The 25,282-nt window shown below is 44.5% G+C and overlaps 1 protein-coding gene across 7 annotated transcripts in view; it reads left to right on the top strand.

Moving 5' to 3' along the window:
• CNPY1 (canopy FGF signaling regulator 1) overlaps nt 1-25,282 on the top strand; it is a 140,484-nt gene that overhangs the window by 5,994 nt on the left and 109,208 nt on the right. For 2 of the 7 annotated variants that reach the window (XM_083189023.1, XM_083189024.1), the window contains exon 3: nt 17,220-17,283. The exons of the other annotated variants lie outside the window; for them this stretch is intronic. The gene's annotated coding sequence lies outside the window, so the exon portion shown is untranslated. The remainder of the gene's footprint in view (nt 1-17,219; nt 17,284-25,282) is intronic. 7 annotated transcript variants of the gene reach the window in all.

The raw sequence follows: 25,282 nt of genomic DNA on the forward strand, positions 1-25,282 counted from the left end.
AACACAAAAATATGTAGTGCTCACTCTAGCACCCTGCATCTTCCAAAACCAGGGTAGTTCCTCTTACCTGCCTGGGTTGTCACTCCCTGCTGTGATCCCTTTATTTCAGCACTTATATGCAGACCAAATCTGTGCTAGAAGATCTCCAGCAGAGAGCAGCGCCCCAGGCAGGGAAGAGCAACTGCACAGGTTTTGAAAGGTGCAGGGTGCTAGAATGAACACTAATATAATTTGACCTGGTTGTTATATGGGGTGAATTTTGAACTTTGTTGAACTCCTACTTGATTTACCCTGGAGCAGGGTAATACAAATTCTAGTTCACTGTAACTCAGAGGTTCTCAAGGCACCCGTCCATAACAGTCCAGGTTTTAAGAATCACCAAGCTTAGGCACTAGGGATTTAATTAGTGACGCAATACGTTTGATTTGACCATCTGTGCTCAGCCATGGATATCCTTAAAACCTGGACCATTAGGGTGCCTTGAAGACTGCTTTTGGGAACCGTTCCTCTAACTTGATTGTAGTTGTAATGCATCTTTTATAACTCACAGACCCAGTGTTTCCTATGGTGTGCTTTGTTACTATGTAGGTATCATGTTGTACAGGTAGTGTTAAAATTAACTGAAATGAATTGTTATAATCCTAATTAACCAAACGCATTTCACTGCAGAGCTGTATTCTTCTTGGTGGATAGTTTGGGGTGGCTGTATAATTCATGCTTTGTATATACCATGGATCCATTGGGTGACATTTAATAGGATGAGATTTTTAGTAATGTTCTAAAATCGCACAAAATCCCATTTTTTTAAATCACAATTTTTTTAGAAAAAAAAACTATTTAATGGAATGCGAATTGAGGCATGAAAAATGCGATGAGATGAGAGAAACTGCGAATTTTAGTCATGAAAATGTGCAAATTAATGCACTTGTGTGATTTGTGTGTGTGGGGGGGGGGGTATGGAGACAGCATAGGGACCTCCCTCTTGAGCATAACCAGCCCCAGGCTCAAAGAACAGGTTTTGGTTTTAGAAATTCATAGGTCAAAAAACCTAGGGGATCTCCAGGATCTCTAAAACCAGCACCAGGCTCAAGGGCCGGTCCTGATTACCAAAATTCAGGGGACAAAATAAGTAGGGGTCCCCCGTATTTTGACAACCAGCACCATGCCCAAACAGCCAACAGGGTAATGCCACAGCCAGGGGAAACTTTTTATTCAAGTTCCCCCGACCAAAGCAGTCATCCCCGTGGCTGGTCAGCCCCTGGAGGTGTGAGGTATATTACTGGTTAATTACCATTTTTGTACCTTTCACATTGAACCCGTTGTGAAAGGTACACGATAATTAACCGGTAATTAGCCAGTAATATACCATGCAGTAGGCAGAGCGGATTCAGGAGTGACCTGGAGGCGGCAGCCACAGGTGTCGGTAAAGCAGCAGCCCCCCCCCCCACCCAACACTCACACACAGCCAGCACCTAGTAACACCCCCTCCCTCCCCTGGTACCTGGCTGCGGATTCAGGCAGCGTGGTAGGCAGCGGACGTACACGGGTCACTAGGAGCCGCTCATTACATATGCACATGTGAATGAGCCAGCTCAGTGCTAACTGCTGCCTGAGTCCTATATACCGGTTCAGAGCCGTTCACACTGCAAAAAAAAGGCTCTGAACCATGTAGGACTCTGCTTTTTACCTGTTTGCAAGTACCGATTATTTGTAACCGATAAATGCAGACTGGCGCTTTCACACTGCAGCTCTAACCGGTTTAAAAGGCTAAAAAAAAAGTCAATATGCCGGTTAAGAGCTGCAGTGTGAAAGGGGTATTAGAGAATCCTTTACAGTGCCAGTGATTTGCCTGGCAATGTCTGACCCCCCCCCCCCCCTTTTATTGTAAGCAACTCCCTCCCGTCCTCATCAGTCCATGCAATAACTATGCTCTGTATTGTAGAAATATGCCAGCAGTGCTTCTCCATTACTTCCAATGCTATTTCTCTTGTTTCCTGATTCAGGATTGTGTCATCAGGCAGGGAGACAGCCTATCACCTCCATTTGTAGAGTCATGTGTTGTAAATACTGGGTCTGAGCCTTTCACACTGCACAATGAAATGGCTCAGAACCGTGTAGGATCCTTCTTTTAACCAGTTTTCAAATATCAGGTTTTTGTACCCGGTAAATTCACAGTGCAGCTAGAACACTTAAAAATGGCAATATACCATGTTATAGCTGCGGTATAAAAGGGGTATAATTGAATTCCCCTGAATGTATCCATTCTGTTTCTAGTTTGGATCATCTTGTACATTAATCACAATAAAGTGGAAACTTGGTATCTATACTGGTTTGTTTTGAATATTCTACTACATTCTCTCTGTTTGTTTATTTGAAGTCTCTCATCGTCATCATATTCCCCACATATTTGCAGCACCATGCAATGAATGAAATGACATATTTTGGGGGGAATATTGTTTATCTTCCGCTTCTTTTGATTTAACCCCTTCAGGGCTGCTCTTCTCACCCCTGTGCTCAGCCAATTCTGACCCTTTTTGGGCTTTTCACGTTCCATCTAATATCAGAATTCGTCTTCTGCAGTAACCACCCAAATTATACCTTGAATTTTTAGAAAGTACCCTTATGGTGCGTACACACTCGGGGCGATTTTGTGTAATATCGCGGGAAATACGGTCGCTAAGCGACCATATTGCCCGCAATGGGAGTGTGCACCGGCGATATATCGCCGGATGCGCGCTCCCGTTTTTACCCTTGTAGTGATCGCTGGTCGCAGGAACATGCTCCTGCGACCAGCTGATTTTCACTGCCAGGCTCCCCCGGCAGTTTCTGTTTCATCAGCGACCATCTCTGGTCGCTGATGAAAAGGAGAAACTGTGCAATATATTGCTCAGCAATATATCTCCCCCGTGTGTACGGGGCTTTAGTGTGTTTTTTTCACCTCATATGACAAATATATCTACCAAAAATGACCAATGAAGCAATATTGTTTTTATATTGAAATTTTAAACATAAATGTGTGTGTCATTTACACTATAATTATACCATTTAACTTGAATCTAATTTTTTTTTTTTTAAACAACAAGTAGTAAATCTACACAATGGTTATCATTATCAAATTCTAACTTAAAACTGATTATACATTTAATTTCAATGAAACACATTATTCATGTTGTGATGGATGTGCGATGCCTGCAGTAAAGTACCGCTAATCGGTACTTTATGCCACACCCTTGCTAGGCATATGCAGTATGAGTCTGTGACATTGGACACACTAAAGCATCAGGCTGTCAGCGATTGACAGTCTGATACTGATTGGGGGATGATAGAGGGCAGCAGCAGCCCCCGTTTCTCTAAATGGAGGCGTGTCACTGCCGTTGTTGAGGAGGGACAAGGCCAGGATGAAGATTTGATGGCCTCTTGCTTGGACTTGCCCAGCCCCATGAGTCGCATAGCCGGCTGATAGTGTCTTCGTTGATCCGATGTTGCATCCTAGGACACAGCTCGGATCAGTAATGCATGTGGGACGCCTGCTGCTGTGTTATCACATTGGAATGATTGCTTCTGTTTCTATGTAAGCAGCAGTGATAGCAACTTCATTCACATCCGGATAAGGCCCAAAGTGTATAGGAATAATCACATCAAATTAGGCAATTCTTTTTGTGTTGATTGGTGCCAGGGGGGGGGGTAGGGGGGGTGGTATTAGAAATCCAATACGTTCTGCTAGCTACTTGCAAACAAAGTTTCTTCTACAATCCCCATAGCAGCCATACATTGGGATATTCCCTTCCCCCACTAGAGCAGACAGGATTGATTTCTCTTGGGACCGCCCACCTTGGGTATAATAGACCCCTCCTTCACCTCTGTTGTATCTTTTTTCCTGTCTCCGTTTTAGAGTAGACAGAGTAGGCAGTTATTTTTTGTTTAAACAGGGTTACCTCGGCAGCATGGAGCTTAATGGGGTGGCTCCCCGGGGAGAAGATGGTGCAGGAGGCCAATCTGACTCGTCTCCCTGCGCGTACATACCCTGCCACTGGTTTGGAGACTGGAAGGATTCAGGTATGGACGGAGTCCATATAACAGGCATCCGGACATGTAAGCGAGTTCTCCCCGCAGCGTCAGCCCCGCTGGAAGCCACGGCTGCACGCTACAGCTTCTAAAGGCAGAAGGGGCGGAAGTACCGTTACACAGACGCCGGAGGTGCGTCTCACAGATCAGTCCCCTAACTACACGGGACGGAGAGATTGGTTCCGCTCGGCTATCCTGAATGCACACGCGATTTGAGCGGCAATACAGGGGTTAAATAGCCGGAGAATGCGGTTTCAGTGGCATTCAAATCCGTTTACAGCGTGGAGTACTACACTGAGTGCTGTTGTTCCTATCATGGATGCGCCTTCTCCCCAGAAGCCAGATGATGCCCCAGTGAGGTAAGCCCTTTGGTTTTGGGCATCAGTTTGTTTTTATTTTGAGTTAGATATTGAGTGTAGTTTCTGTCTTTTTAGTGTGCCTGTCTCTCCTGTGCATAAGAAGAGAACAGCAAAGAAGAAATTCATTGAATCCATATGCATGACATGTGATCAGACTTTTGCTTCAGCACAGAAGAAGGCAATATGTGAATTGTGTGAAATGGCACAAACTAAGGTGCCTAAAAAGCCAGAACACACTGAGGTCATTAAAGAGTTAATGGCCTGGATGAAAGAGAACTTTGTTTCTAAAAATGAATTTACCCAGAGCCAGTCTGTGAAGAGGTCAAGGGTACAGGCTGAATTCACACCAGAGGAAGATTCCTCAGATGAATTCGAATGTGAGGATAAGGGTTCGTCAGAGGAATCAGGCGAACTAGAAGAAGTCAGAACATTTAACTTGGAGCTGGTAGAAAGCATGTTAAAACATATATACAAGGCTATGAACTTTAAGGAGGTGGCATCTACCTCTGAGACTAAGGATCCACTGTATGAAGACAGGGATAAAAGAGGAAGAACCTTTCCTGTAAACAGGGGCGGATCCAGGATAAAATGACAGGGGGGGCACCATGATAAAAAAGGGTTTGGGTGGGGGAGGGGCGGTGTTAGTGGTGCCAGTGTACATGCTAAGAGAGCGGCAGGAGAGGGTGAGAATGGAATTAAAAATAGGCCCTGGCATTTAAAGTACGCAGGCCCACCATGGTGACAAAAGTGAAGGATGTAGTTGTGCGCACGCCAAAGGCGCGCTCCAGAAAAGGGTGTGTGGCCACTCAACAGGGGGCGTGTCAACACCATATACAACTTCTACACATTATGCAACAAAATACTAGACCCCATTATACTTGCCCCTTGCACATGATGCCAAATGGAATGAGCCAAAATTGACATAATGCCACATGGATTGAGCCAAAATTTAAATAATGCCACATGGATTGTGTCAAAATTCACATAATGCCACATGGATTGAGCCAAAATTTACATAATGCTACACGGATTGGGAAAAAATTCACATAATGCCACACGCATTGAGCCAAAATTCTCATAATGCCACATGGATTGAGCCAAAATTCACTTAATGCCACACAGATTAAGCCAAAATTCACAATACACTTCATAAACAGGGACATTGTCCACCAAAGGCGCACATTAAACATTTACACCATAATGTCCATTACACGTTAAGTATGTGTTATGCCAAACACCATAATGTCTATTAAAAATTATGCTACATAAGTGCTGCTTCTCTACATGCTCATTGCCAAGGGTTCCATGCTCATTGCCATAGGTTCCATGCTCGTTGCCATGTGGGATTACATGCTCATTGCCAAGGGGGAATACATGCTCGTGGTAAATGGGGGACAGCCGCCGCCAGGCAGAAGTGATAGCCACTGACAGTGGCAGAGCCTGGCTGTATTCAGAGCACTGCAGGTCCCGGCTATTTGAAATAATACCCCTTTCACACCAGAAAATGCATTCCCAGGTTGGCCCCTTTTACACCAGCCAAGTCCCTGCATTTTTTGGTGTGAGGGGGAGAAAAAACCACCCCTCCCCCCTTTAACCAGTTATCTCATTTAACCGGCTATATCTTCGGAACCAACTGAACCATTTACATGAGACAAGTATTATATTGAAGAACTTTTGAGTGGGCTTTGAATAATTTTGGTCCAGTGAAATGGGAACGTTTGGTTCCAGAGTAATCTGCCCTCAAAATAAAAAAATCGGTTTACATGCAATATCTCTGGAACCAAATGACCGATTTGGACCAGCCTGGTATCATATTGAAGGCCCAGCGATTTGGAATTGAATGAAATCAACCACAAGCTTCTGTGATTCCAGGGAGGGAACTGGCAGACGTCGGAACCGGGTGGGGGTCGGAATTGACGGGTCCCATATTATCCTATGGGGAAAAAACGTTACAGGTTTGCCAGGCGATATCTACGGTTACCGGGGGTCTAGAGACACGGGGCTGGGCTTGTTGGAAAGCCCTGGTCCTCAGCTACAAAATAAATGACAGGGGGGCACGTGCCCGGGTGCCCCCCCCCTGAATCCGCCACTGCCTGTAAACAAGGTCATAAGAGATATGATACTTAAAGAATGGGTCAGCATGGACAAAAGATTTACCCTAGGAAACAGGGTAGAAAGAATGTACCCGTTTAAAGATGAGGAATTTCTCGGTTGGTGCACTACACCTAAGGTAGACGCAGCGGTGGCCGAAATTATTTCTAAGTCCACTATTCCAGTAGAGGATGCAGCGGCATTTAAAGATGCCATGGATAGAAAGATTGAAACTTCCTTACGCAAGGTTCATTCAGCATCGGCGGGTTCCATGAAGACTAATGTGGCGATGGCGTCAGTGGCCAGGGCGATTAGATTGTGGACCTCTAATCTAAAAACAGACGTGGAGGAGAAGATATCTAAGCAGTATCTTATCAGAAATCTTGATATTATACAGAAAGCTATTGACTTCCTATGTGAAGCTTCTCTTGATGGGGTTTCCTTTGCGGCAAAGGCTATGGCGGCAGGAGTAACAGGCCGTAGGGCTCTTTGGCTAAAACCCTGGAATGCTGACGCTAATTCCAAGAATAAACTAACAAACTTACCCTTTGAAGAAAAGTTCTTATTTGGTTCCAAACTTGATACGATGATACAGAGAATTTCAGGGGGGAAATCTGTCCGCTTACCCCAAGAGAAGAAGAATCGATTTAATTTTCCTGCCTCCACAAGACAAGCATACAGAGAGGCAAAGACATATCGACCGGGGAAGACGTATTACAAAAGAGGAAGTACGAATACCTCTAGACAGTCATTTCGTCAAAACGTTCGTGGCCGATACCAACCTGAAAAGGATTGGAACCAAAAAGGAAAACTATGACTATCATCAAGAAAACATGATTGGCGCCAGACTACTGAGGTTTGTGGCAAGTTGGGAAGAGATAATAAAGGACACTTGGGTGTTGAATATAATTCATCAGGGCTACTGTATCGAATTCGAGACAACACCCCTCCATCACAGATTTGTAAAATCAAGGATACCGAGCGTATCCGAAGAAAAGAAAGCCCTATTTCTGAAAATAGAACAACTCCTACAAACAGAAGCCATAGAAGCGGTCCCAAAAGGGGAACAGGAAAAGGGCTTTTACTCAAATCTATTCTTGGTGAAGAAACCAAATGGGACGTTCAGAACTATCCTGGATCTCAGAGATCTGAATGTCTACATAAAACAAATAAAGTTCAAAATGGAGACCCTAAGTTCCATTGTGATGGGAATCAGAAGGGGAGACTACCTTGCATCAATAGATTTAAAAGATGCGTATTATCATGTCCCAATAAATCCAAGACACAGAAAATTCCTAAGGTTCTCGGTGGCCAATCGTCATTTTCAATTTACCTGTCTTCCATTTGGGCTGAAAACTTCTCCGAGAGTCTTTACGAAGGTGCTAGTCACAGTAATTGCAGCTCTGAGGCTCCAAAGGATTCAGGTATGGCCCTACCTAGACGACCTACTGATTGCAGGAGACTCATTGATAGAAACAGAGAACAATGTGAGGAAGACGATAAATCTGCTACAATTTTTAGGTTGGGTAATAAACACAGAAAAAAGCCAGACTACTCCGACACAAAGGATACAGTTTCTAGGGGCCATGATAGACACAGATCAGTTTCTAATATCCCTATCAGCCGAAAGGTGCCTGAAGATTCAAGAGCTAACAAGTGTGATGTTACAGAAAAAGAGGTGCCCTCTGAGTATGGCTATCCAGATGTTGGGTATGATGGCGTCCTGTATCAGGATCATCCCTTGGGCACAGTGGAAAATGCGAAGACTTCAGTGGTCCCTGATTCCATTACAGAAGAAGGGTTATGCCGATCATCACCTGATCTTACTGAATCAGGAAGTAGAACAAGACCTAAATTGGTGGCAACAAGGTTTAGAAAAAATGAATACCAGTCTAAAAGATCCAACGTTTCGGATACTGACCACAGATGCCAGCCTGTTTGGTTGGGGCGCCCATATAGAAGGAAGGTCCATACAGGGCTCCTGGACAAGAGAAGAAGCGAAGAACTCCTCAAACATGAGAGAATTGCAAGCGGTTTGGGAGTCCATACAGCTCCTAAAAGAAGACATTCGCCATTCACATTTGAGAATAATGTCGGACAATGTGACTGTAGTGTCTCATATAAATCACCAAGGGGGCACAAGAAGTGTCAAACTCATGCATATGTCAGGGAAGATACTGAGCTGGGCAGAAGACAATCTGGAATCCTTATCAGTGGTGTATATCCCAGGCAAAAGGAATATACTAGCAGATTTCCTAAGTCGAGAGGTGATATCTCCAGGAGAGTGGGAGCTGAACACAGAGGTTTTTTCCCAGATAGAGAAAATATTCGGTACCCCAGAAGTAGACATGATGGCCAATTTTCGGAACAAAAAGGTGAACAACTTTTTCTCAAAATCTTTTCATCCACAGGCTCTAGCCATAGATTCCCTTTCAGTGAAATGGAACTTCAGGCTGGGCTACATATTTCCTCCCTTTCCGATGATCGGGAGAGTTTTAAAGAAACTGAGAGAAGATCAAGTGGAAGTAGTGGCAATATTACCCTACTGGCCGAGGAGGCCCTGGTTCGTCAACGTTCTGAAGATGGCAGTTCAAGAACCTTGGTCCCTACCCAACAGGCAGGACCTACTGCATCAGGGTCCAGTTTATCATCCAGAGCCAACAAAGTTGTCACTAAAGGCATGGAGATTGAGCGGGGCATACTAAGGAGACATAATTTGTCATCCCAAGTCGTGGAAATGATGCTGAAGGCCAGAAAGAACATTTCGTCCTTATCCTATTATAGAACTTGGATCAAGTTCATTGAATGGGGTCAGTTCAGTGGTGACTTTTCATCTATATCAACGGATAGAGTCCTGCAGTTTCTCTATGACGGCTTTCAGATTGGTCTTGCCCCAGCAACTATAAAATCTCAAATTTCTGCCCTAGGAGTGCTATTAGATAGACCTTTGGCAGAAGAGAGACTGATAAAAAGGTTTAACAGAGCCATGAAGAGGATCAGACCACCAGTCAAAGCTATAGTGGCACCGTGGGATTTAAACCTTATGTTAGCAGTATTAGCTAAACATCCATTTGAACCCTTAACAGATTGTCCTTTAAAGTATCTAACTTGGAAAACTGTATTCTTGGTCGCAGTCACCTCGGCCAGAAGAGTAAGTGAGCTCCAAGCTCTATGGATAGAGGAACCTTATCTAATTGTCTTCCCAGATAGAGTGGTATTAAGGACACATCCTGAATTTGTACCTAAGGTGATATCATCTTTTCACCTCAATCAAGAGATTGTTCTCCCTAGTTTCTACCCAAAACCTGAAAATGAAGAGCAACAAAGCTGGCATACATTGGACCTAGTTCGGGTCATCTCTGTATATTTGGAAAGAACTAAAGTCTTTAGATCGACCAAACATCTATTTGTCATCCCGAGTGGAGTCCGTAAAGGAAAAGAACCGGGAAAACAGACCATATCCAGATGGATAAGAGAGACGATTGTGGCAGTTTACAAACTGGAAGGCAAGAAAGTACCTCCCATAGTACAGGCACATTCCACAAGGGCAGTCTCTACATCATGGGCGAACAAGGCCAAAGCTTTAGTGACCGAAATCTGCAAAGCTGCTACCTGGTCGTCAGTACACACCTTTGTAAAACATTATGCACTTGATGTTTCTCTTGCCCACTTTTAGAAGCATGTTCTTCAGGAGGCAGTATCTGCTGATACCTCCGTGTAATAAAAATATTCATGCATCATATTACCCTCCCGTTTATTGTCTTGGGTATGTCCCAATGTATGGCTGCCATGGGGATCGTAGAAGAAAGAGTCGAATTATACTCACCGATAATTCCTTTTTCTTCCTAGAGATCCCATGGCAGCCACTGATTACCCTCCCTTGTATTATGATGTGTTTTCTCTAGGGACCTTGGTACGGAGACACTCAAAAGATACAACAGAGGTGAAGGAGGGGTCTATTATACCCAAGGTGGGCGGTCCCAAGAGAAATCAATCCTGTCTGCTCTAGTGGGGGAAGGGAATATCCCAATGTATGGCTGCCATGGGATCTCTAGGAAGAAAAAGGAATTATCGGTGAGTATAATTCGACTCTTTCTGTGTATAGGTGACAAGATATGTTATTCTCTGCACTACCACTAGATGGCAATTCAGTTGTTGCTCCATACATGTGCAATTGCCATGAGGGGAAAACATGTCTTCTCTCGGCCATCTAGCATTTGTTTAGTGCTTGGTTTTTTAAGGTGAGTCCCCCTGAGCTTAGGGATAACAGGATTTAGAAGATAATGTTTGTAGTACGCTTCCCCCAATTCCTTGGCACCTTCTATTCTCCGACATCCAGCAGGGGACACTGCAGTATCTACCTTTAGGAATAAGATGTGGTCTGGAGGAGTCAGCATTTTAAGAAATTGGAGTGTGGCAAGCTCCTTCCCCATCCAGACACCAGTCTTTGAAAAAAGTGTCCGGAGGAGTCGGATCCCTGGGCTGGTGTCTGTGGAGACTGATTTTTTAATAAGAATTTTATTTACTTCTTCAATCAGGAAGTCAGATTTGTTATGTATGGTGCTGTGAAAGGAGGGTGGCCAGCCTCTAAGGCGACATTGGCACGCTGGATTTGTATAACTATTCGGGAGGCTTAGCGCTATTCTTTGCAGAGCATTGCGGTGGTTGCTTCAGCTCATTCCACTTGATCAGTGGGGGCTTCTTGGGCAGCCGCTAGAGGTGTCTCTGTCTCAGGTGTGCTGGTTGGCTACCTGGTCAGGAGTTAATTCGTTTGTAACATTCTATAAGTTTGACACTTTTGCTAGGTCCGTGTCCAGATTTGGCCTAGCAGTATTACAGGACAGTCAGCCCTCTCCTACCCATGGGGGTAGCTTTGGGATGTCACTAAAGTAGATACTGCAGTGTTCCCTGCTAGATGTAGGAGAAAAGAGGAATTTGGTACTCACTGATAATTCCATTTCTCCAAATCCACAGGGAACACTGCACGCCCTCCCAGCGCTTCTCTTTCTTTTTTGGACTGGTGTCTGGATGGGTAAGGATGGGGGGAGGAGCGTGCCACACTCAAAAATCTTAAAGTGCCAACTCCTCCAGACCACATCTCTTTCCCCAAGGTAGATACTGCAGTTTCCCCTGTGGATTTGGAGAAACGGAATTATCGGTGAGTACCAAATTCCTCTTTTCTCTTTCGTCCAGTCCAGTGACACAGTTTACGATGGAATGTAGGAGAGTCCGCAGGAGCCAGGCACCTATGCTTCTAAGTCTTTGGGAGCAGGCTCCTCCCTACTGCATCCCATAATGCTTCAGTTAGTTTTAGGTGCCCACAGGAGTGGGTGCTATGCTTTGCAGCTGCCCTGCAGCTGCGTTTTTTTCTTTGGATTTTTTTCAGATTAGTTAGGCTTTTTATTATTTTATTAATGCACTAGCTAGAGCAGGTTTGCCAGTGTGTCGCTTCTCACAGAAGTGCATACACACTGAGAGCGCAGCAGAGGCTGACAGAAGCACGTCCTGCCAGCTCTCTGTGTGCAGAGGGACACTTTTTTATTCCCTCTGCACAGCGCTTAGTCTCTTTAGGATAGAGACTTTCCTGGGCCCCGGGGGTGTGCTAACCGGCTCCTTGCAGAAGGGGATCGTGGGGGAAGGACCCCCCGCGATGGCGCCCGCCATCTTGAAGGGTTTAGGGACGGAAATCCCGCCAGGGAAGTGAAGTCCCTTACAGGAGTCCAGCGCTGCTGGACGACTCCATTGTGGTCCCATCGAGGGAGGTACAAGGAGGTGAGACAACTGCGGGAGTGATACATTGCTCTGTGCGGTGCCTGTTCATTTTGCATTGTGTTTAGATACATGGCTGAGGGTTTTACTTCTGCTGCTGAGGAGGGAGCGCTGGACATGTTTATTTACTGTAAAAAGTGTGATGCTAAATTTACATGTGAACATGAGGATCAGGGGGATTTATGCCCGTCCTGTGAGGCTGTTACCAGTGGGTCACGCGCCCCCAGACCGGAGATAGCTGAACCTGCGTGGGCTTTGGCTCTGGGCAGGTCTATGAATGCTCTCACTGAGGCTTTGAATAGGCAGAAGTATTCTTTGATAGGGTCTCCTGGCCATTTTACATCGTCTCAGGTGTCTGGGGGGTCACTTACCCTGGCTCAGGGGGACCCCATTTTGCTGCAGGCTATGCAGGATACTGCCCAGGGGGTTCATAAAATGACTGCCCTGATGGAGCAGTTTACAAAATCCTCCGATGAGAGTGTGCTTAGGCATCCTGTGTCTACACCACCAATTATTCAGGATTTGGATGATGATGGTGGGTTTGATGAGAACTGGAGTTGGGACATCAGCGATGAAGCTGAGGCGTTAACTTCAGGCATTGAGGATTTGATTGTGGCTGTTAAGCAGACTTTGAATCTTACAGAGGAGGAAAAGACTCCTGTCTCTTGTGTGTTTAAAAAGAGTCACAGGGACCCTGTGTGTTTCCCCTCAGATGAGGGAATGTCATCTCTTTTAAATGAGGCAGGAAAGACTCCTGATAAGAAATTGTTGATGGCAAAACGGTATGCTAATATGTACCCTATGCCAGAGGAGCATACCAAATTATGGGAAAAAGCCCCATTAGTGGATGCATCAGTTGCTAGACTGTCAAAGCCACTGCCTTGCCGGTCCAAGGGGGTGCTGCCTTTAAGGACTCAGTGGACAAAAAAGTGGAAGGCTGTTTGAAGGCCATTTTTGAAGGCGTGGGTTATACCATGAGACCCATTATTGCATCTGCCTGGGTCACAAAAGCCATGATCAAGTGGGCGGAGGAGCTTGCTGGGCTGCTCCACCAAAACTATTCTGGCAGAAAAATTGAGATCTGTCGCAGAGTATGTCTGTGAGGCTGGTGAGGAAGGAGCTAAGATGGCGTCCAGAGTGTCCGTAATCTCAGTGTCTGCTAGAAGGGCTCTTTGGCTCAAAGCTTGGGAAGCTGATAGTGAGTCTAAGAAGTCTCTGGAAAGCTTGTCTATTAAAGGGGAGTTATTGTTTGGCTCAGAGCTGGAAGCCATTATCAAGCAGGCTACTGGGGGCAAGAGTACCTTTCTTCCCACTACTTCCAAGAGTTCAGGCTCCAAGTTTGGAGTTTCCAAGCCGTCCTTTCGGCCGCCATTTCGGGGCGGGGCGTCCAACAGAGGACAGTCTGGCCGTGGCAGATTTCAGGCCGGCAGAGGAAAGGCTTCCAGAGGCCGTTTTGGTGCCTTTGCAAAAAAGCATGCAGCCAAAGGGGATGACAAGTCCTCTGCATGACGGGGCGTTCTGGGCTCAGAGTGGGGGGTCGCCTCCTACATTTTCGGGACAGGTGGAGAGAATCCATAGTGGATCCTTGGGTCCTTTCCATCATTTCCGAAGGTTACCGGATAAATCTCAGGGGCATGCCACCCAAGAGGTTTCTTCCTACACCCTTGCCGCGGACAGCGTCACTGAGGTCCGCTCTGTTGGGAGCAGCTGTGGCTCTCAAAATAAAGGGAGTAGTGATTCCGGTTCCCCAGGAGGAGAGAAAACAAGGGTTTTATTCAATCTTGTTTCTTGTCCCCAAGCCAGACGGGTCTTTCAGGCCCATACTAAATTTAAAATCTTTAAATCTTCACTTGTGGGCAGATCACTTTCGAATGGAGTCCCTGCGCTCTGTGCTCCTGAGCATAGAACCGGGGGAGTTTCTGGCATTGGTCGATATTCAGGATGCATATCTCCATGTGCCCATCTTCAAGGATCACCAAGCTCTCCTAAGGTTTGCAATTGGAGAAGACCATTGGCAGTTTCAGGCACTGCCGTTTGGATTGGCAACGGCTCCGAGCGTTTTCACGAAGGTGATGGCGGTCATGGCTGCAGCTCTCCGTCTAAGGGGAATAGTAATTATTCCTTATTTGGACGACCTTTTATTCAAGGCGGAGTCGGCGGGAAAACTTCAGGAACACCTGAGTGTTGCAACGCAGTTCTTGCAGGAACAGGGTTGGGTGCTAAACCTTCCCAAGTCACATCTAACACCTACACAGAGTCTGCAGTTCCTCGGGGTTATTTTGGACACACACCTTCACAGGGTGTTCTTACCTCACCCCAAAGCGGTGGAGATTCAGCAAATGGTGCTGACAATTCTCCGGGCCCCTGCACCGACGGTGTGGCAGGGAGTAAAGCTGCTGGGCAAAATGGTAGCGACCTTCGAGACGCTGCAGTTTGCCAGATTCCATTCAAGGTCCTTCCAATGGAACATACTAGCATGCTGGTCCGGCAATGCCAAGACAATGAAACAGGAGCGGCTGGTCTTGTCTCAAGAAGCAAGAATATCCCTGGAATGGTGGACAGATATAGAGACTCTGCAGATGGGGCGGTCCCTTTGCTCATGGGACTGGTTGGTCATCACGACGGATGCCAGTCTCAGGGGCTGGGGGGCAGTGGTGCTTCACCTGAGATTGCAGGGCCTTTGGTCAGTGGAGGAATCCAGTCTTCCCATAAATATACTGGAACTGAGAGCAGTATGGAATGCCTTGTGCCAAGCAGAGGAATTTCTGAAGGGTTTACCAGTACAAGTACAATCCGACAATGCCACTACAGTGGCATACTTAAATCACCAGGGCAAGATGGCGGTGGCAGAGATTGTAAAGATCTTCACCTGGGAGGAGGTTCAGGTTCCAGCACTGTCAGCCGTTTTCATTCCGGGGATCCGGAATGTGGAGGCGGACTACCTCAGCAGGGCGGACATGCTGGAGGGGGAGTGGTCACTCCATCGGGAGGTGTTTCAGAAGATGGTAGACAGATGGGGACTGCCAGACATAGATCTTATGGCGTCCAGGACCAATTGTCAAGTACCGAGATTTTGCTCTCGGTCGAGGGATCTGTTGGCTTGGGCAGTGGATGCCATGACAATTCCTTGGTCCTTCAGTCTGGTCTACATCTTCCCCCCGTTCCCAATGATCTCGAGGGTGTTGAAGAGGATAAAGAACCAGAGAGTACCGGCCATTCTGGTTGCACCCGATTGGCCCAGGAGGTCATGGTACTCAGACATACTGAGATTATTGACGGAATCGTGGCAACTTCCTCTTCAGCCGGACTTGTTAAGCCAAGGGCCGTTTCTGCACCAGGACCTAGCTCGTCTAAATTTGACGGCGTGGCGTATGAATCCTCCTTATTGAGAAAGAAGATGTTTTCAGAAGAGGTCATACAGACTATGCTAAGGGCCAGAAAACCGGTGTCTGCGGCCAATTACCACAGGGTGTGGAGGATCTACATCAGGTGGTGTGAAAGGCAGAGAGTTCATACCTCCAGGTTTAAGGTTGCGAGGCTACTGAAGTTTTTACAGGATGGACTGTCGTCAGGGTTAAGTTTGCAGTCTCTGAAAGTGCAAATTTCGGCCCTTTCCATTTTCTTTCAAAAGAGAGTGGCTCTGTTGCCGGAGGTACAAACCTTTTTACAGGGTGTGACCAGGATTAAGCCTCCTTACAGGCAGTTGCACCATGGAACTTATCTCTTGTTTTGTCCATGCTGCAGAAACCTCCTTACGAGCCACTGAGATCGGCTGATCTCAAGTACCTTACCTGGAAGCTTACTTTTTTATTGGCCATTGCTTCAGCTAGGCATGTGTCAGAATTGGGTGCCTTGTCTTGCAAGTCACCATTTTTGATTTTTCATGATGACAGGGCTGTACTTAGGACAGTACCGAAATTCTTACCTAAAGTGGTTTCCTCCTTTCATTTGAATCAGGACATTGTGCTCCCAGTTTTTTTCCCCGCCTGAGGGAACGAGGAATAGGGACAGTTTGAAAAAGTTGGATGTGGTTCGTGCATTGTGAATCTATATCAGCAGAGTAAAGGATGTTCGCAAATCAGATTTGCTGTTGGTTTTGTATGATGTACATAAGATTGGGTGGCCTGCTTCAAAGCAGACTATAGCCCGCTGGTTGAGATCAACTATTGCATTTGCCTACTGTAAGGCAGGTAGACCTGTGCCATCTCGCATAAACGCCCATACTACAAGGTCAGTTGCTTCTTCGTGGGCGGTGAGGCATGGGGCCACAGCGGAGCAGCTGTGCAGGGCAGCCTCCTGGTCCTCTGTTCACACCTTTACAAAATTCTACAGGTTTCATGAGTTCGCATCGGAGGACGCTTCATTTGGACGGGCAGTGATGAGAACTGGCAGTCTGAGCGTACCCTCCCAAAGGACCGGCTCGTGAACGTCCAATCGTAAGCTGTGTCACCGGACTGGACGAAAGAGAAAAGGGGATTTTTGTAAGAACTTACCGTTCTAACCCCTTTCTCTGAGTCCAGTCCGGTGACACAGCGATCCCTCCCTAACGCTCAGTAAGTTGTACCATTCATGGTTGCCGTGTTATAAGTTGCATATATGATGTTCAGGCATTGTACTGAGTTATGTATCCTAGTGTGCTGTTGAAGTTTAACTGAAGCATTATGGGATGCAGTAGGGAGGATCCTGCTCCCAAAGACTTAGATGCATAGGTGCCTGGCTCCTGCAGACCCCTCCTACATCCCATCGTAAGCTGTGTCACCAGACTGGACTCGGAGAAAGGGGTTTGAACGGTAAGTTCTTACAAAAATCCCCTTTTCTCTCACTCAGCTTTGGTTATGAGGATTAATTATCTATCAATCTTTTCTATGTTCTTTCTTGCTTCTATTACAGTTGTGTCTTCATACCCCTCTTTTTTATTGTTTCCCATGGATGCAGTTTGCTCGTTGAAGAGGTTGCAATATTGCACAGTTCCTTTAGACTCACCTGATGTGGTTATAAGGTATGTCTTACTGCAATGCTTCTGTTTGGCATCTGTTCCACATAAGATACCATAGTATGTTTCTTTCTTAAGGTGCCCATGAGATCTAGTACAAAAAGTATGTGCAGCACTTTTTGTACTAGATCTCATCTCATCTTATCGCAAAACCGAGATGCGATGAGATGCAATATTGTACCCAATATTGGATTCAATAATTGTAACGTGTATGGGCACCTTTACTGTGTTATGTAAATTTGTAGTTCATTTGATTCATGTTGATGGAGATTATAACTACTTTCATTTTTGAATGGGATGCGTTTGGTCAGCACAAGAAAGGTTGACACTGCTTAGGTTAGTTGCATAAACATCCATTCGCAACTTTCATGCGGGGAGGAAACTATTCAATTTTTTTTTTTTTTTTATTTTTTTTTAGGGGGTTCAATATTTCAATTTCATTGAATTGACTTGGTTGTTTTTGTATTTATTTATACTAAAAGAACAGTCGCTGTGAGCGATGGTGACATTTTAGAGGCTATTTTGAGGATCGCTCTCAGCAACATTGGCATTCAAAGGGTTAACATTCTTTAAGCTTAATTCCTATAGCTGATATTTATTTTGTATACATGATACATGTATACATGTATACATGATACTTCTATAAAGTTACATCATTATGATATATATCCTCTCTAGGATAGAGTATTTATTTGTAAGTTTCTTATACAGTGCAGCAGGTTCCGCCCCTTTGATCTGTTTATTATCTATTCCATACTCACTTACTGATTTTGTTGTTTTTTTGTTTGTTTTTTCCTAGGAGGCTCTGATTCATATGATTTCTTCTTCTGTTCACGATTTACAACTCTTTCAGTGTTCACGCTAGGCTTTTTAGAGGGTAAAATTCACCCAGCCCCTTTAGCGGCGGCCTGCTAAATAGCATCCGTCCTTGCCACCCCGTGAATAGAATGCACATGGCATCTATTCACATTGACAAAAGAGCTTGGGGGAGGTACAGCACCGCTGTACTGCACTCATGCTGCATACTTTCCCCCTTCGCTCTGGGATCGGGATCACTATACAGTATGTCTCTTTATTCTGCATTGTTCTTACTATTTGATAACCTCAATGTATTGTATTTAAGTTCTTCAAATGTAATATCATAGTTATCTAATTTCCTGTAATTCTTTTTTAGGCCCCCGACATTTGATAACCTCAATGTATTGTATTTAAGTTCTTCAAATGTAATATCATAGTTATCTAATTTCCTGTAATTCTTTTTTAGGCCACCTCATGGGGGTTACGACCAGTTCTTTAAATGGGTTTATATGCTTTTCACATCTTATTAACGTTTTTAGGTGTGAAAAGCTGAAACAATTGCATATCTACATATAGTTTAGGTGAGCAATAGGGAGGGAGAAGACAATTGACTTGCCCACTTGCAGTCTCCTGAACTTAAGTTACCTAATGAAGTAGGCGATATGAGGGCTTGATGACGTATAATGCTATTATCGTGTGCTGCCGCCACACCTCCTACCTGCATTTGTCTTCTTAATATCTCTGAGGGCTTTAGGGAGGCAAATGTGCCTAGAACACCGCAAATAAAATAAGCATATAGTAAATGTTGCACTCTTACGGCCCATACACACTAGAAGATAATTTTTCCAATCTGGCTGGTTGGAATGGAAATTTCAAATTACTCCCAAACGCTGGAAAATGGACAAAAGCAGTCATCTGCATTATGGCCCATACACACTAGGAGATATTGGCATCAATCTTGTTCAGAAAGTGGCTTCTGAACGATATTGATGGCAATATCATCTAGTGCAGTGATTTTCAACCTTTTTACCTTGCGGCACACTAAATAAGATTTTTAAATTGCCAAGGCACACCATGAGATCCCCACAGGGCAAAACACATTGGCCCCTACAGGCTGTAAACTGGTTTTGGCATCTCTAGATCTGGGGACACACTTGGGAACATCTCAAGGCACACTAGTGTGCCACGGCACAGTGGTTGAAAAACACTGATCTAGTGTGTATGCCTAATATATTTATCAATGTGCGCCCCCCCCCCCCCTGCTCATTGTTAATGATATTGACATCTCCCGGACAATATCAAGTCAATCTGACAATATTGCTCATGCCATTTGCACCCAGTGTTCAGTGTGGATGCACAATATCTTTCATGATCAGCTCAAGGGGAATTGATCGCCAATATTGTCTTTCATATCTTCTAGTGTGTATGGGCCTTAATTGACCAATTTGTCTGTAGGATCAATTTGTGTCAGTTTTCAATGTTTAGGAGCAAATGGTCAATTGTCATTTGCTCCTAAAAATGTCCAGATTTTCATTCCAACCAGCCAGATTGGAAAGATAATCTTCTAGTGTGTATGGGCCTTACTTTCCATCAACTATTTTTAAAAGAGCTGAACAGAAGAACTTTACTGCAGTCTGCGACCTGTGTTTATGAAAAGTGCAAAAAAAATCCTGTTTAAAAAAAATCCCGCTGTTCTGCAGGGATCCTATTTTTGGCCATAGAAGGACAGATATACCTGCTCATAAGTTCATACAGAACTCAGCTGGATTCGGCTGTCCAATAAGACATTTTAATTTGTGCCAACTGCCTGGGGAGCTGTGATAAAAGTCCAATAACCTACTGTCATCTTTTATGAGCATAGTATAGAAACACTGACAAAATGGAAAAACAACATCCACATGGGAATTATTCAATTACTGAAAGGCTGATTTGAGGTTGACCATTAGCTCAGAGAATGTCAAATACTGGTGCGGTGCTTTGATGGTATAATTTGTTTCTGTTTTGTTGAATGCATAGTATTTCTGAATCAAAGTTTCCCATGATAGCATGTAATCACAGTCATGAGTGACAATGTTGTAATCAGAGCACAAATGTAGAATTTCCATTAGTGGATATTAAAAGTGTGGTATAAGGTGTTGGGTACAAACTGGATACAATATACTGGATATTTGGACTACATTATATGTATATGATTTTCTGGGCAGTAGATTACTAGTTGTTGCTAGGTACTGGCCAATTGGAATTATTAATGCAATGTTATATGCCACTATGCAAAGCCCCAACCCTAACACAATTTTGCTCGCTCACAATTTGCATAGTTTCTGTACCCCCTATTTTGTTCCATGCATTTGTTCAGTACTAAATTGTACAATTATTGCCACTGATCAGTACTTTTGTTATAGAGGTGACTTTCATACCCTTATAATATTACACACCTGAGCAAAGTGCACAGCGGGGTGTCTGGACTCTGCATCGTACTCTTCTTGGAGCAGCGCGTGTCTGGCGGGAGGAGTACTGGGATCCAGATCACTAAGAGTGGAGGGTTTCCAACGTACGGAGTGGGTTCTTTCACGTCATGGGATCCATCTTTAGGCCAATCCTACCAGCAGCAACCAATCACAGACTCCCAGTTGGAATACAGCTGGCTGTCTGGAGGGTCCAAGCTGCCAGTGCTTTGTTGTCCTCCGTGTTGCTGCAAGATACCAGAGCGCTCCTATGGAATTTCCTGCCAGTGATTCCTGTGCTATTTTATATCCAGCTGTATCCATCAGTTCTGTCCAGTATCCTGAACAGTCTTTTCAGTTTAAGTTGTGCTTTCCTCCTTTGTTTGTTATCTGTGTTTTCACTAACGTCCTATGGGATACTGGGAATGGTCTTAAGACATTGGGTATTAGAGGGTATCCGTAGGAGACAGGCACATCTATAACTTTGAAGCTGGGTGTACTGGCTCCTCCCCTCTGATTCCCCACCCAGGAACCAGTTTAGAAAAATGTGCCCTCAGGAGAGGATGCACACTGCTGGAGCTCCAACGATAATTCAGGCCAGAAAGCCGGTAACAACTACCCACTACCACCATATCTGGAGGAAGTATGTGGGTTGGTGTGAGGAGAAAAGTTTACCGCCAGCAGAATTTAATCTGAACAGATTTTTGTGTTTCCTGCAAGCGGGATTGGATTTGGGCCTACGCTTAGGATCTCTAAAGGTCCAGATTTCGGCCTTGTCGATATTCTTCCAGAAGAAATTGGCTGTCATCCCGGAAGTACAAACTTTTCTACAGGGAATGCTCCATATTCAGCCTCCCTTTGTCCCACCTACACCACCTTGGAGTTTGGACATGGTCCTAACTTTCCTTCAATCCTCCTAGTTTGAACCTTTGGAGTCGATAGAATTGCGGTACCTCACCTGGAAAGCGGTGGTTCTTTTGGCTCTAGCCTCGGCTAGGAGAGTGTCTGAATTGGGAGCTCTATCCTGTAAGAGCCCCTATTTAATCTTTCACACAGAGCGGAGTTGAGAACTAACCCGCGATTTCTCCCTAAAGTGATTTCTGCCTTTCACCTTAATCAGCCTATTGTAGTCCCGTCTGCGTCTGGTTTACCGGATGTTCCGGTATCCCTGGATGTGGTGCGCGTCTTACGTGTTTATGTCCAGAGGACTTCAAGAATCAGGAAGACAGATTGTCTCTCTGTCCTGTATGACGCACAAAAGAAGGGACATCCTGCATCTAAGCAATCTATTGCTAGATGGATTAGGACTACAATTCAACAAGCCTATGTGACGGCAGGCCTGCCAACACCTTCTGTTTTAAAGGCTCACTCCACCAGATCGGTGGGCGCATCCTGGGCGGCTGCTCTGGGTGTTTCAGCACTGCAACTCTGTAGAGCTGCTATCTGGTCGGGGCAACATACTTTTGTGAAATTTTACAAATTTGACGCCCTGGCCAAAGAGGATACCCAGTTTGGGCAGGCGGTACTGCAGCGGTTTCCACACGTACCCTCCCTTTCTGGAAGCTTTGGGACATCCCCAATGTCTTAAGACCATTCCCAGTATCCCATAGGTCGTTAGTGAAAATAGGAATTTAATACCTACCGGTAATTCCTTTTCACGTAGTCCTTATGGGATACTGGGCGCCCGCCCTGTGCGGGGTCTGGCTGCAGTCTGGTTCTGCTATTCAAGTTCAGAAGCTCATCATTATTGACTTCTGGTTGTAAGGTCTATTTCTCAGTGACCTTGGTTCTAAAATCCACTTAGTGAGTGGTATTATAGTTGTTTGTTATTTTGGTTGAATGCGGGTGTGCTGGCATGAATCTCACCACACAACTCACACTTATGTTTACATAGGTGACATATATATATATCATTCCTCTCATATGTTCATTCTCCTTCGGGCACAGTTTTTCATTAACTGGTTCCTGGGTGGGGAATCAGAGGGGAGGAGCCAGTACACCCAGCTTCAAAGTTATAGATGTGCCTGTCTCCTACGGATACCCTCTAATACCCAATGTCTTAAGACCATTCCCAGTATCCCATAAGGACTACGTGAAAAGGAATTACCGGTAGGTATTAAATTCCTATTATTGTCTCTGTGTGGCTACCGTTATTATCCAATCGGTCTGGATAACATAGACAATCGATCAGATCAGTACTAGTGGTTCTGAACCATTGGTTTTGCTCAGGCTATGGCATTTTTAGTTTAAAACACTACCAATATTACTTGCCTTTTGGTCAATCCAATTATCTGTGCCTTTGTGCCAGATGGACTTCCAGAATTTTCAACTCAGTTGCCAAGTTCTTGCTATTGGTTTCGTCTGATTATCCAGATCATCGGTTCAGTCTGACATTTATTACTTATGATTCTAGTCCTCTCTTTGTATTTCAGTATTTCTTCAAGTATCTCTGTTCTAAAGTTATAGCCCTAGTACCAGTTCTAGTGCTTCTGTTATCTAAATAACTTCTATCTGTGATCTGTTTCCTGGTTCTGTGCGGACTATCTTTTGGACCACATCTGTGTCCTATCAGTGCTGTCACTTGGTAACCCAGTCAGAGGGCCACAACCTGCACATTAGGAGCCATGAAGACCAAACTCCCTTGCGGGAGACACTGGCTAAGACCCGCATTATGTTCTACACTGTGGGGTTTATTTTATAAGATAGGAGTTCTTTTAAAGATGGAATGTTGCCCATAGCAACCAATCAGAATCTACTTATTTTTTAGCACCTGCTAGAAGATAATAGATTGAATCTGATTGATTGCCCATAACAATATCCCAACTTCAATAGAACTCTCATTTTACTAAATAAACCCCTGCACCTCTGATCTGGGTCTACATTAACTACTATGTGTCCATTTTAGTTCAGAAAGGCTATGAACAAAAACTACATCATTCTCAGTGTACCATCTCCAGGGCCTGCACTAAGCACAGCCTCAAGAACAGATTCAAAGGGTATATTTAAATATGTTATACCGATGCAAAACGAGAAACACTCCACAAAGCTATAGATATCAATTTGGATGCACAACTATCTGGGAGAGTTAAAGTACGTATACTCCACCTACAAAGGGTCTCGGTTTAGGCAGAACAGTCCAGATATGAGGGTTCTTTCCTGCTGCTTGGAAATGTGGGAGATCTGGTGCATTTTTGTACATAGCAGAGCAGTGGGGAACAGATGCTACACGCATGCCAGTGAATTGATGTTTGAAGAAATGATTGGCAAGAGACAGCCTAGAGCTTCAAAAACTTTATGCACAACCTTATTGTGACGTGACCATACCACCATCTGCCCCAATTCAGGGACTGCCAAAGATGGGAGATATGCCTAACAGCATAAGTAAATAGGCTTTCTTTGAGACTGTGTTGATTTTAATCTTCCGCTACGTGGCTTTATTTCAAATATATTTAATAAAAGTGTGATATATTTTTCTAAATGTTTCTAGAAGCAACCCTTGTGTGCCGTAAGTGCTTGCTCAATTACATACCACACATCATTGTCACAGAAAGTTCTGGAGCTTTACGGCACCTCCTACCAGTTACTTTTGTCTCCTCATCTCCGTTCCGTTCTCTTTACAATTGTAAGGAAGAAAAATGCTGACATATACACACTGTGCAGGAAGCTAGCGCCACTCAACCTCTGCTGCCAGTAAGCACCCTCTGGCTGTGCCAAGTTATGCGCTTGGTACCAATATGGTAACTTTCACTGTTCTTGTTTCTTTCTGCTGTTTTGTACTAAGTGCATATTTTGTGTGGACTAAAAGAACTGTACATTAACCTTAACACTATAGCGTTTAATATATTCCCCATTTCGTTTTTTTTTTCCTTCTTTTTAAAGATAAATGTTTTCATTTTAAACTTGTCATCCTAGTTTCAAATTTGTGGGCACATATGTGGCCTTTATGTAGTGCCAAGCACATCCTTCTAACAGTCCTCTCTGTCAGCAAGTTCGTTTGCCAAGTGCAGCTCCTGTGCAGACAGAAAGTGAACTACGGCTATGATCACCGCATGTGATCAGACTTTTCAAGTTCTCTGTGCTGTGCCTGGAAGGAGTCTGCATGAAAGCTGCAAGAATAAAGGTGATAGGACCTCATGGCGAGAACACAATAGAGGTGACAAGAGTGTAAAGAAATCGCCAGGTGAAGCTGTATTTCAGAGGCACACACATCCAGGAGACCTTTTTCACTTTTCATAAAGCTCTTTATTTAATTATGAAGGGAGACTAATAGAATCCACAGTCTAGCGTTATTCCAAGATGAGAAGAAAAAAAAAACCGAAGGGAGAGCAGGTGCTTTTTTATAATATATGACCAGACTACTTTCCTGGGCAAGTGCTGGGTTTAAAGACACTGTAATCCTCTGTTTTATGTTCCCTTTGTATTTGTCTGATGTAAATATCAAAGAGAAGGTCGCACACAAAATACAGGCATGCCACATAGAAAACGTAAAGCTGGTATTTGACTCTAATGTATAGCAATGACTTTTTTTAGTGTACTGAATATTATTCAAGAAATAACTATAATACCGATACTGAAATATGCCCACTATGCTTTTTCATTACTGTGCAGCAGGTTATGGCGGGCAGTAGTGTCTCTAATACATACACAAAGGGGCATATTTAAGTAGTCGTCGGCTTGTTGCAGTCCCCCAATGCTATTCAGGCATATACAGCGGTAAGCCCCATTGTGAGGCTTTTACAGCGGATTTTAAACAAATATCCACA

This window comes from Crinia signifera, chromosome 5 (assembly GCF_055691185.1).
Source record: "Crinia signifera chromosome 5, ASM5569118v1, whole genome shotgun sequence".
NCBI classification, from domain to species: Eukaryota; Metazoa; Chordata; class Amphibia; order Anura; family Myobatrachidae; genus Crinia; species Crinia signifera.